The sequence below is a fragment of the Oratosquilla oratoria genome, chromosome 4 (assembly GCF_046742065.1).
Source record: "Oratosquilla oratoria isolate Oo_2021 chromosome 4, ASM4674206v1, whole genome shotgun sequence".
Lineage (NCBI taxonomy): Eukaryota > Metazoa > Arthropoda > Malacostraca > Stomatopoda > Squillidae > Oratosquilla > Oratosquilla oratoria.
Genome location: NC_134780.1, coordinates 85,399,461 through 85,409,460, shown reverse-complemented (window position 1 = coordinate 85,409,460; position 10,000 = coordinate 85,399,461).

Sequence of the window (10,000 nt, the reverse complement as noted above, 5' to 3'; positions counted from 1 at the left end):
ATGAGTGATGGGATAGGGATGTGTATGTAAGGTCATAGCATTAGCGATGAATAGGTTTACATACGAGCTTCAAACTCTCATCCTAGATGATAACATCTGTCGATCACGAGTCCAGCACGTGATCAGTGACCATAATGAACGATACCCTCTTGGAGCGTTCCATAGCTCAAGAGACCAATTTTATAATTGTTCGTTTATTTTAATTTGATTTTGTTGGTTTATTTTTGAAAAAGTTAAAAGTGGCTAGAAACTATGAAGATCACACATCTTATAAACTAAACTAGAATATGTGATATTAACTAGAAGTAGTAACAGTAGATAATAAAAAAAAATAACAAGGAGAACCAACGAAATGCAGTTGAAGAAACGAGGAGGAGTGGGGAGTAGGGGGAAGTGAAGGGGCAGAGGGTGGGGGTGGGGGGTAGTTTGGGGTTTGGGTGAGATTGAAAGGGGGGAGGGATGCCTTCGAGGGGCCTTAGGGGGGTAGGGGGGATAGGGGGGTGTAACGATACCCCTGGGGATAGGAGAACGTGCCTCTGTAGTCAGTTCCTGGATGGGTGAGTTTATGGTGTTGGGGTCGCCGATTAAAATAGCGGCTTTGCTGTGAATGTGCTGTGCCTTGCTGCATTGCTTATGACCCAGGGTAATGGTAGAGATACAGGGATGACCCGTCATCCAGGAGGAGCCAAGAAAAGAGAGAGGGATGGAGGGAGTGAGTGAGGGATAGATGGATGGATGGATGGATGGATGGATGGAAGGAGGGAGGGAGTAAGGGAGAAAGGGAGGGAGGGGTTATTAATGGGAGTGGATTGGGTAGGGATGGAATGAGTGTGAGTGGAATTATCCTTTTTGACTTTGGCTGCCTCCCTTGAAAGGTGGAAAAATTCTTAAGTTTAGACATAAATGTTCAAAATTGCGGATATTTTACCTAAATCAGCTGTCCAAAATGTCGAGGTTATGTCTAGACATAAGCATTTAGGTCACCAACATAGGGGAATTAAGTAAAATATCCGCCATTAAGGCTAGGATCTTTTATGAATTAGGGTTAGGATCTTTTATAAATTCGTATCCAGATCTACAGATTTCGAATGTGTAAAAAAAAAAAAAAACTGAAAAAAAACTATGACTACACGGAAGGGAAGGTGTAAGAGCACAGGGGTTACACACACACACACACACACACACACACACACACACACACACACACACACACACACACACACACACACACACACACACACACACACACACACACACACACACACACACGCGCGCGCGCGCTCGCACACATACGCACACACACACACACACACACACACACACACACACACACACACACACACACACACACACACACACACACACACACACACACACACACACACACACACACACGAAAGGCGAAGATGTTTTCAATCTGAGGACCCTAGAGAGAGGAGGAGGCGAGGGCTTTACCCATTAAGCCACATCGTTTCCCTTCAGGACTGTGAGGAAAGATGTGAGGGAGTTGTAAGAAGTAGGGGAGTCGATGAATAGAGAGAAAAACATTGTGAAAAGGAATTACAACCAGTTTGTAATGTTACGAAACCATCATGGATGGCGCAGGAAAATATTGAATTAATTTCTATTGTTTCTATATAGTATTGCGAGGTATAATATTCATCTGTTAATGCATAAGGGAACAACAGCGCCATCTGTTGGTTGGTAGAACCACCATTGTTGTAGGGGAAGATCGGAAACTGACTGCAGTGTTAAGAACAAGAAGATTTTTTTCTTATCTGACCTTGTTATGGAACCAAAGTTCTGCCTTCGCTATATACAAGGAGAAAGAGAGAGAGAAAAGAAGAGGAAGAGGAAGAGGAAGAAGAGGAAGAGGAAGAAGAGGAAGAGGAGGAAGAGGAAGAGGAAGAGGAAGAGGAAGAGGAAGAGGAAGAGGAGGAGGAGGAGGAGGAAGACGAAGACGAAGACGAAGACGAAGACGAAGAGGAAGAGGAAGAGGAGGAGGAAGAGGAGGAGGAGGAAGAGGAAGAGGAAGAGGAAGAGGAGGAGGAAGAGGAAGAGGATGAGGATGAGAAGAGGAGGAAGAGGAAGACGAAGACGAAGAGGAAGAGGAAGAGGAGGAGGAAGACGAAGAGGAGGAGGAAGACGAGGACGAAGACGAAGACGAAGACGAAGAGGAAGAGGAAGAGGAAGAGGAAGAGGAAGAGGAAGAGGAGGAGGAGGAGGAGGAAGAGAAAAAAGAAGAGGAAGAGCAGGAGCAAGAACAAGGGCAAGAGGAGTAAGTCAAGGATGAACAATTGGCTTAGATGTTCTTCCAGTGAGATTTATTTACGAGTCTTGGTTGATGGGGAACATGTATATATTTTCCTTCATGTTTTCATTTTTTTTTGGGGGGGAAGGGTTGCTAATCCTAGGGATTAAGATACAAACGAGAAATGCTATCTTAGATCTAAGGCTGAAGAAAAGAATTCGAGAGGCAGCACATGTCATGCAACCAGGAATGCAAATTCATTCAGGTACCTCTTTGTTTGCGGTGTATATGTATCTTTATACATACACTCATAAGCGCATATACACACGCGCGCGCACACACTCACTCACACACTCACACACACACACACACACACACACACACACACACACACACACACACACACACACACACACACACACACACACACACACACACACACACACACACACACACACACACACACACACACACAGACGTGTGTGTGTGTGTGTGTGTGTGTGTGTGTGTGTGTGTGTGTGTGTGTGTGTGTGTGTGAGTGAGTGAGTGAGTAGCTGGCTGACTGACTGAGTGACTGAGTGAGTGAGTGAGTAGCTGGCTGACTGACTGAGTGACTGAGTGAGTGAGTGAGTAGCTGGCTGACTGACTGAGTGACTGAGTGAGTGAATACAGATAAGATCTAAAAGTTCATATACTACCCGATGTATGAACAACGGTAGAACGTAAAGGTCGGTTTCTTTTACCAGTGGGCACCTGTGGTCTTGGAGATGGTAGTAACGGCGAGTGTCCGGGAAATGACAGTTTAGACGCAAACAAACGAAACACCAATCATGATTGAGGAAGTTCATGAGCGAGGTGCATTTTCGTGTAGCACCTGTGAGCTACGAGTATATCACAAGCTGTGTTACCAGAGCCACATAAACGTCTGCGTTGAAATAGACATTTATGGTGGTATTCTTAAAAAAAAAATATATATATAAAAAAAAAATATATATATATATATAATATATATATATATATATAAATCCTTGGATGGGAAATATTTATATAAGGAAAGATTTTTTTAAGAATAACACCGTAAGAATCTTACGTTGGTATTATGAAAAAAATCCTTGTATAAATCTTGTATAAATCCTTGGAAGGGAAAGATTTATATAAGAAAAGATTTTTTTAAGAATAACACCGTAAGAATCTTATGGTAGTTTTCTTAATAAAAATTCTTTCACTTATATAAATCTTTTCCCTTCCAAGGGATTTATATAAGATTGAACACCGTTTAATTTCTTTGCCAGACGTCCCGGTGTATGGGTTATGAAGTAAGAAATTAGTAATTGTTGTTAGTTACGAAGCATACGGTGTGCAAATCCTTGGGATGTACTTGGTATCAATGAACGACGAATTTCAATATTCTGTAGGGTTGACACGCTGGATTTAGAGGTAGGGGAGACTGCACCGAATGAGCGGTCAAATTGCTGGTCAATGCTTTCTGCCATGATTCCTCACTATCATACATCGAAACTGCTGAGGTGCGTGCTCGAGCACTATATATGGTGACACAAATACACATACACACACGTGTGTGTGTGTGTGTGTGTGTGTGTGTGTGTGTGTGTGTGTGTGTGTGTGTGTGTGTGTGTGTGTGCGTACGTGCGGTAGTGTGTGTATATGCATGTGATGTGTGATGTACAGTAAATATACATGCCTATGTGTGTGTGTGTGTGTGTTTGTGTGTGTGTGTTTGTGTGTGTGTGTACATGCATGTGATGTGTGGTGTACAGTATATGTACATGCGTGTGTGTGTTTGTGTGTTTGTGTGTTTGTGTGTTTATGTGCTTGTGCGTACACACACACACACACACACACACACACACACACACACACACACACACACACACACACACACACACCGATACTCAATACGGAAACTCTATTACTTCCGCATTAGCATGTGAATACGTGTATATTCGTGCCTTATCCGCCGCACCTTTTGTTGGAACAAGAAAATAAAAATAAGAAAATAAAAAAATCTGCAAAGGATATTGAAGTTCCGCTATTGCTTTCTAATTGCGGAAGATTGGTCGCGGGATGAGATGCAAGTCTTTGTAATCCCAGATGGTTTCTGTCGGGATTCCTCTCTTAATAAAGACTTCTTCCGTGACCTCTCGTTCGCGTCTTATTTTTACGCGAAATCCGCGGAAGATCTTTTATGTTTATGTATGACGCGATGCCGTTTAATTTTCTAATCCCTGACGGGTCATGGAGGCTCATCTAAGACGAATAAACTTGTCTAGCGTCAGCCAGAATAAACTCATATAAGTAATTTGTGTCATTATGACATTTAGTAATAAACTCCACTAATGGGATTCGAACCCTACCCTGAGCGGCTTATAAAAAGCAAACCGCTCAGGCGAGGGTTCGAATCCCTGTAGGAGAGTTTATTCCATATAAGTAACTATGTTTAGCCTCACTGAAACAAAATAATACATGTGGAAAACGAAGGATTATGAAGAAATTTTAATATCTGCCAGTCTCTTATTAAACGGGGTTGACCAACATGTGCTCCCCGTTAAGGGTTCATAGTCTCTCGGGGTTATGGGGGGTCATCCCCCCTTCTCCCCCCCCCCCCGAGGGGGCTTGAGAGCCACGTTTCTAATCTAAATAAAATCTCCTGATGCCTGGTGCCAAGGAGATAACTTTTTAAAGACCAATTGGTCTCTTGGTTGACGAAAGTGTTGAATGCGGTGCCACCAACCAGGGCTGTAGCCACGGGGGGGGGGGGCTTATGTATATGTACTGTATATGTACTGTATGTATATGTATGTATGCATATGTATATGTATATGTATGTATATGTACTGTATATGTACTGTATGTATATGTATATGTATGTATATGTATATGTACATATATGAATAAAATCGCAGTGCGAAAGGAAGAATTAAGTATATACTCTACGTAAACGTATATACACTGTACCGACAGCAATTGACCGAGAGGTTTCCAAACTCAAAATCCAAATGGCAATATTCAGACACCCGAACTAAATCCACTTTGTACCAGGAACAACATAGTTGCGTAGCTTCATTCGCTTATTCTATGTAAAGAAAAACTTACTTTGACAAAAGGGAATTACACCGTGGTGTACCACGCCGATACCTGACCCACGTTGAACTATTTACAATAACACAACGTTTCGTGAACAAAAAACTGACAATAAAATAAAGTGAAAGATTGCTCTGGAAGAAAGTATATTAGATATTCATCATCGAGAAATACGTTTGCCTAGCCTTAGGTCTCCGCAAGGTATCGGTATCACTGTTCAGCATTCCTTAGTGAATGAAACAATCTGACAGAAGCCGAAATAAAAGGAAAAGTGACACTCGGTGTGTTTGTGGGGTTAACGTGACCGTTGTCGTTTAATTCTACACCCAGAGAGAGAGGGAGATAGAGAGAGAGAGAGATGGAGAGAGAGATGGAGAGAGATGGAGAGAGAGATTGAGTGAGAGAGAGAGATGGAGAGATAGATGGAGATAGATGGAGATAGATGGAGATAGATGGAGATAGATGGAGATAGATGGAGAGAGATGGAGAGAGAGACGGAGAGAGAGTGAGAGAGTGAGAGAGAGAGAGAGAGAGAGAGAGAGTGAGAGAGAGAGTGAGATAGAGATAGAGTGAGAGAGAGAGAGAGAGAGAGAGAGAGAGAGAGTGAAAGAGAGAGAGAGAGAGAGAGAGATAGAGAGAGAGAGAGAGAGTGAGATAGATAGAGAGAAAGAGAAAGAGAGAGATAGAGAGAGATAAAGAGAGAAGAAAGAAAATAGAAAGAGAAAGAGAAAAGAGAAAAAAAAGAAAAAGAAAAGAGAAAAAGAAAAGAGTGAGAAGAGAGAGAGAGAGAGAGAGAGAGAGAGAGAGAGAGAGAGAGAGAGAGAGAGAGAGAGAGAGAGAGAGAGAGAGAGAGAGAGAGAGAGAGGTGAGGAACATACAGAGCAAGACGAGAGAGAGAGAATGTTCGTAAGACAAGATTGGTTTGTGTCTGAAGATCTGTGGGCCTTCGCTGCTGGGGGGCTTAGTGGGTTTGGGCTGGAAGAGGGGGGGAGGGAGGGGGGGAGAAAAGGGGGGAGGGGGACCCGAACGACGAGAATTAAATGGATGAGACCTTGGGGAGGAAAGGGGGGGTGGGGGAGTAGGATTTATTGATGTCTCATTATCATAGGAATGACGTTCATTGCCAATAACTCAACTATTAATTGACTACCGTTTAGTTAGCCTTTCTTTCCCCGCGGAATATCTTTATCCGTGTCTCTCTTTCGTGCTCTTTCTCTGGCTCTCTCTCTTGCTCTTTATATATATGTATATATATATATATATATATTTATATATATATATATATATATATATATATATATATGTGTGTGTGTGTGTGTGTGTGTATGTATGCGTGTATGTACCCTGAAGATGTCTAAATAGGCGGAAGCACTCGGTCATCATGTTATCATTTTCCTTGGTTTTTCTGTATATATATATATACATATATATATATATATATATATATATATATATATATATATATATATGTATGCGTGTGTGTATATATATACCGGTATATAAGGTATATTCTGAATAAAATCAACTGCACTGGATGCTTTGATGATTCTAAGGTAGGAATTCTTGATCCTTTGGAAAATTTCATTGCTTGTAGAGAGGGACTGGAGGAAATTATTCATTTCTTTCTAAGGAATGGCATAGCTCATTTTTAGTATTGTTCCAAGCCAACTTTTTTAAATATCTTCTAGTAACAGAAGGAACTGTTGACTAACATTCACCGAAACTCAGAGTTTTTCGCCTCGATCTGAGGCTTCTTCAGTGTGTAGACTGCGGGTTGTTTCTTCACTGGAGGTTTGGAGAATAATGAAGAAAGTTAGCTAGGTATAGATATCTATATCCGTTCACGGGATCAAGCCAACCGAGCGTGGGTGAAGCTCGATGCTGATTGGCTAGCAGGTAGGCCGTGTGAACCCACTGGAGGTTTGGGGAATAATGAGGAACGTTATTAAAAAAAGAAAAGAAAAAAAAAAAGAGGAACGTTAGCTAGATATAGGTATTTATATCCGGTCACGGGATCAAGCCAACCGAGCGCGGGTGAAGCTCGATGCTGATTGGTTAGCAGGTAGGCCGTATGGACTCTGTAGTTGGTCAGGAGCGCTCTGGTGGTAGACCTAGTGGCCCGTCCCGAGCGCTGATTGGTTGAATGGTGGGTTGTTGGGTCAGTGGCGTTTTGTTGTGGAGTATGTCTCTCATGTGAGCGTGCGGATAGCAAAGTTAAATCTACACTCTTGTACGTTGATGGAAGGATGTTGGCAAGTGATGGAAACGGCTTCAGCAATCTGAAATATTCTGAAATAATCTTCACTGTGGATGATTTCAGTTGGTTTATGAGACTCTGTCAGGGTGGTTCCATATCGTGTTCTTGCGTATAATGTTGGAAATTTGAAACTTCACTTCTGTGATATTGTAGATGGCGCCTGAGCGTGGCTGAGGTCCTGCTAATGTAGCTGTTGGAGCCATCACAGCAGCCCCTCTGACAAATAAATCTATACGGGTGCCGTACTATTCCGCATTATCAGTGATTTTGTCAGGGCAGGCTTACAAAAGATTCTAATGTCAATATTGGCATTCCGGTCAGATGGGGGTGACTCCTCTCTTAATTATACTCCTAATAGCATTCTATTCTTCTCTATATTTGTCGTTGAAATTGTTCTTGTGATATGTAATGCTATTCTCCTTTGGTGGGGTAGGTTGTTGGGTGGAAAGACGCAGAGTGCGGGGTGATCAAATAGAGGTGTTCAAGTGGATCAAAGGCTTTAACAAGGGTGATGCAAACAAGGTCATCATATGAAAACAACAGGGCAGGACTCGCAGTAATGGTTATAAACTGGACAAATTTAGATTTAAAAAGGAAATAGGCAAGAATTGGTTCGCTAATAGGGTGATCGACGAATGGAATAAAATTAATAACCATGTAGTAAGCGCTGAAACTATCAGTTGTTTTAAGAAGCGATTAGACAACTTTTTGGATGGGGATGACAGTGGGTGATGGATACGGAGCTGCCTAATGTAGGCCTTATGGTCTCTTGCAGTCTCCTTCATTCTTATGTTCTTATGTAATAACACGGCTCCCGCAACATCACGTGAGGCCATCACCATTGTTGTATATAAATTTTCTTGCCAGGAGGGCCGCTGTGACGGATCCAACAGTTACATTGGTAAGACCTCCATCACGTTGCGACGTCGTCTACAATATATTGTGGGTCCTGCGACTGTGTATGCGAGTTGCTCTTTGTCTGATCTTTCTTACAAAACCTGCTCGATATGGGTGACCCTGCAGAGATTTCTCTCTATCGACATAGATTTTGTAATCAAGATTCTCAAGCCTATCCACCACGTCAAGGTGTCAACTCTCGGATAGGTGTATATATATATATATATATATATATATACATATATATATATATATATATATATATATATATACACATATACATAGCATGAAATAGCTATTAGGTACGGCATATAAGCTTCCGGGAAAAATGCCTCTGGCTCCAATGGAGCTATCCCCCCCACCCCACCCCGGGGGGGGGAACTGGTTAACTTTAGAGGAGCATTTAGCCGGAATTATAATTTTTCGAGAGTGGAGTGGTCTTGCACGAGATTGCGAAGTCGACATAACGAAGGTAATACCCCAAGTCTTCGGTAATGACCCAATTATCTCCGACTCGATTACCGGAGGGGGCCGTTGTCGTCGTCCTCAAGATGGAGGTAAAGAAATGGTTCCTAGTTGGAGGAGGACCTCGTGAGGAAGGTTCTACTTGAGGCTTCGGTAAGGAAAAGTAGAGATCGAGAGGGAGTTATCCGTCCGGTTTCCCCCCCCCCCCACCTCTTTCGATAAATCAGGAGAGTACAGGAAAAGGAATTATGGTTTGTTAAATGCAAAAATTAATGTTTTTCTTTTTCTTTTATTATAACTATTGTTATGATTATTATTGTTATTATTATTGATTTTGTTATTTTACTTTTTAATGTTATTGTTATTATTATTATTGTTATTATTATCATTTTATTATCTTATCATTATTTTATCATTTTGCTATTATTTTATTATTTTACTATTTTATTTATTATATAATTTTATTATTATTTATTATTATTTCATTTTATTATCTTATTATTATCCATTATTATCTTGTTTTATTTTTTTAATAATATTTTATTTATTATCATTATTTTTCTAACATGATACAAAATTCTATGACACTAGAGTGCTTTTGTTTGGAAATGGAAGTGTCTGGGAAAACGAACTTGGTGGCGATCGACCAACCCGCCCTTCACACGGAGAATCGAACCAAGCGACCACCAGGGAAGGGTCGGAATTGCCCTGCGTTCGACATAATAAAATATATAACGAGCATCACAGTGAGGGAAACTCATGCGGGGGAAGGGGGGCGGGGGGCCGGTGGGCGGTGGGCGGGGGGCGGTGGGGAGGCTCATGTTTATGTATCCGGGTTCCCTGGCCACGCCCACCTCCGCCCTGATGCGGGTGTCAAGAACGGCCCTTGCTGGGTGACCAGTGCTACAGGAAATGGGCTTAATGGACTAATGTATGCACGGGCCCTTGATCACAGCGACACGAAAGGGCTTTCTCTCCTGTGCGGGGCCAGATTTGGCTCAGTTTGGAGACGGGCCATCATAGGTCTA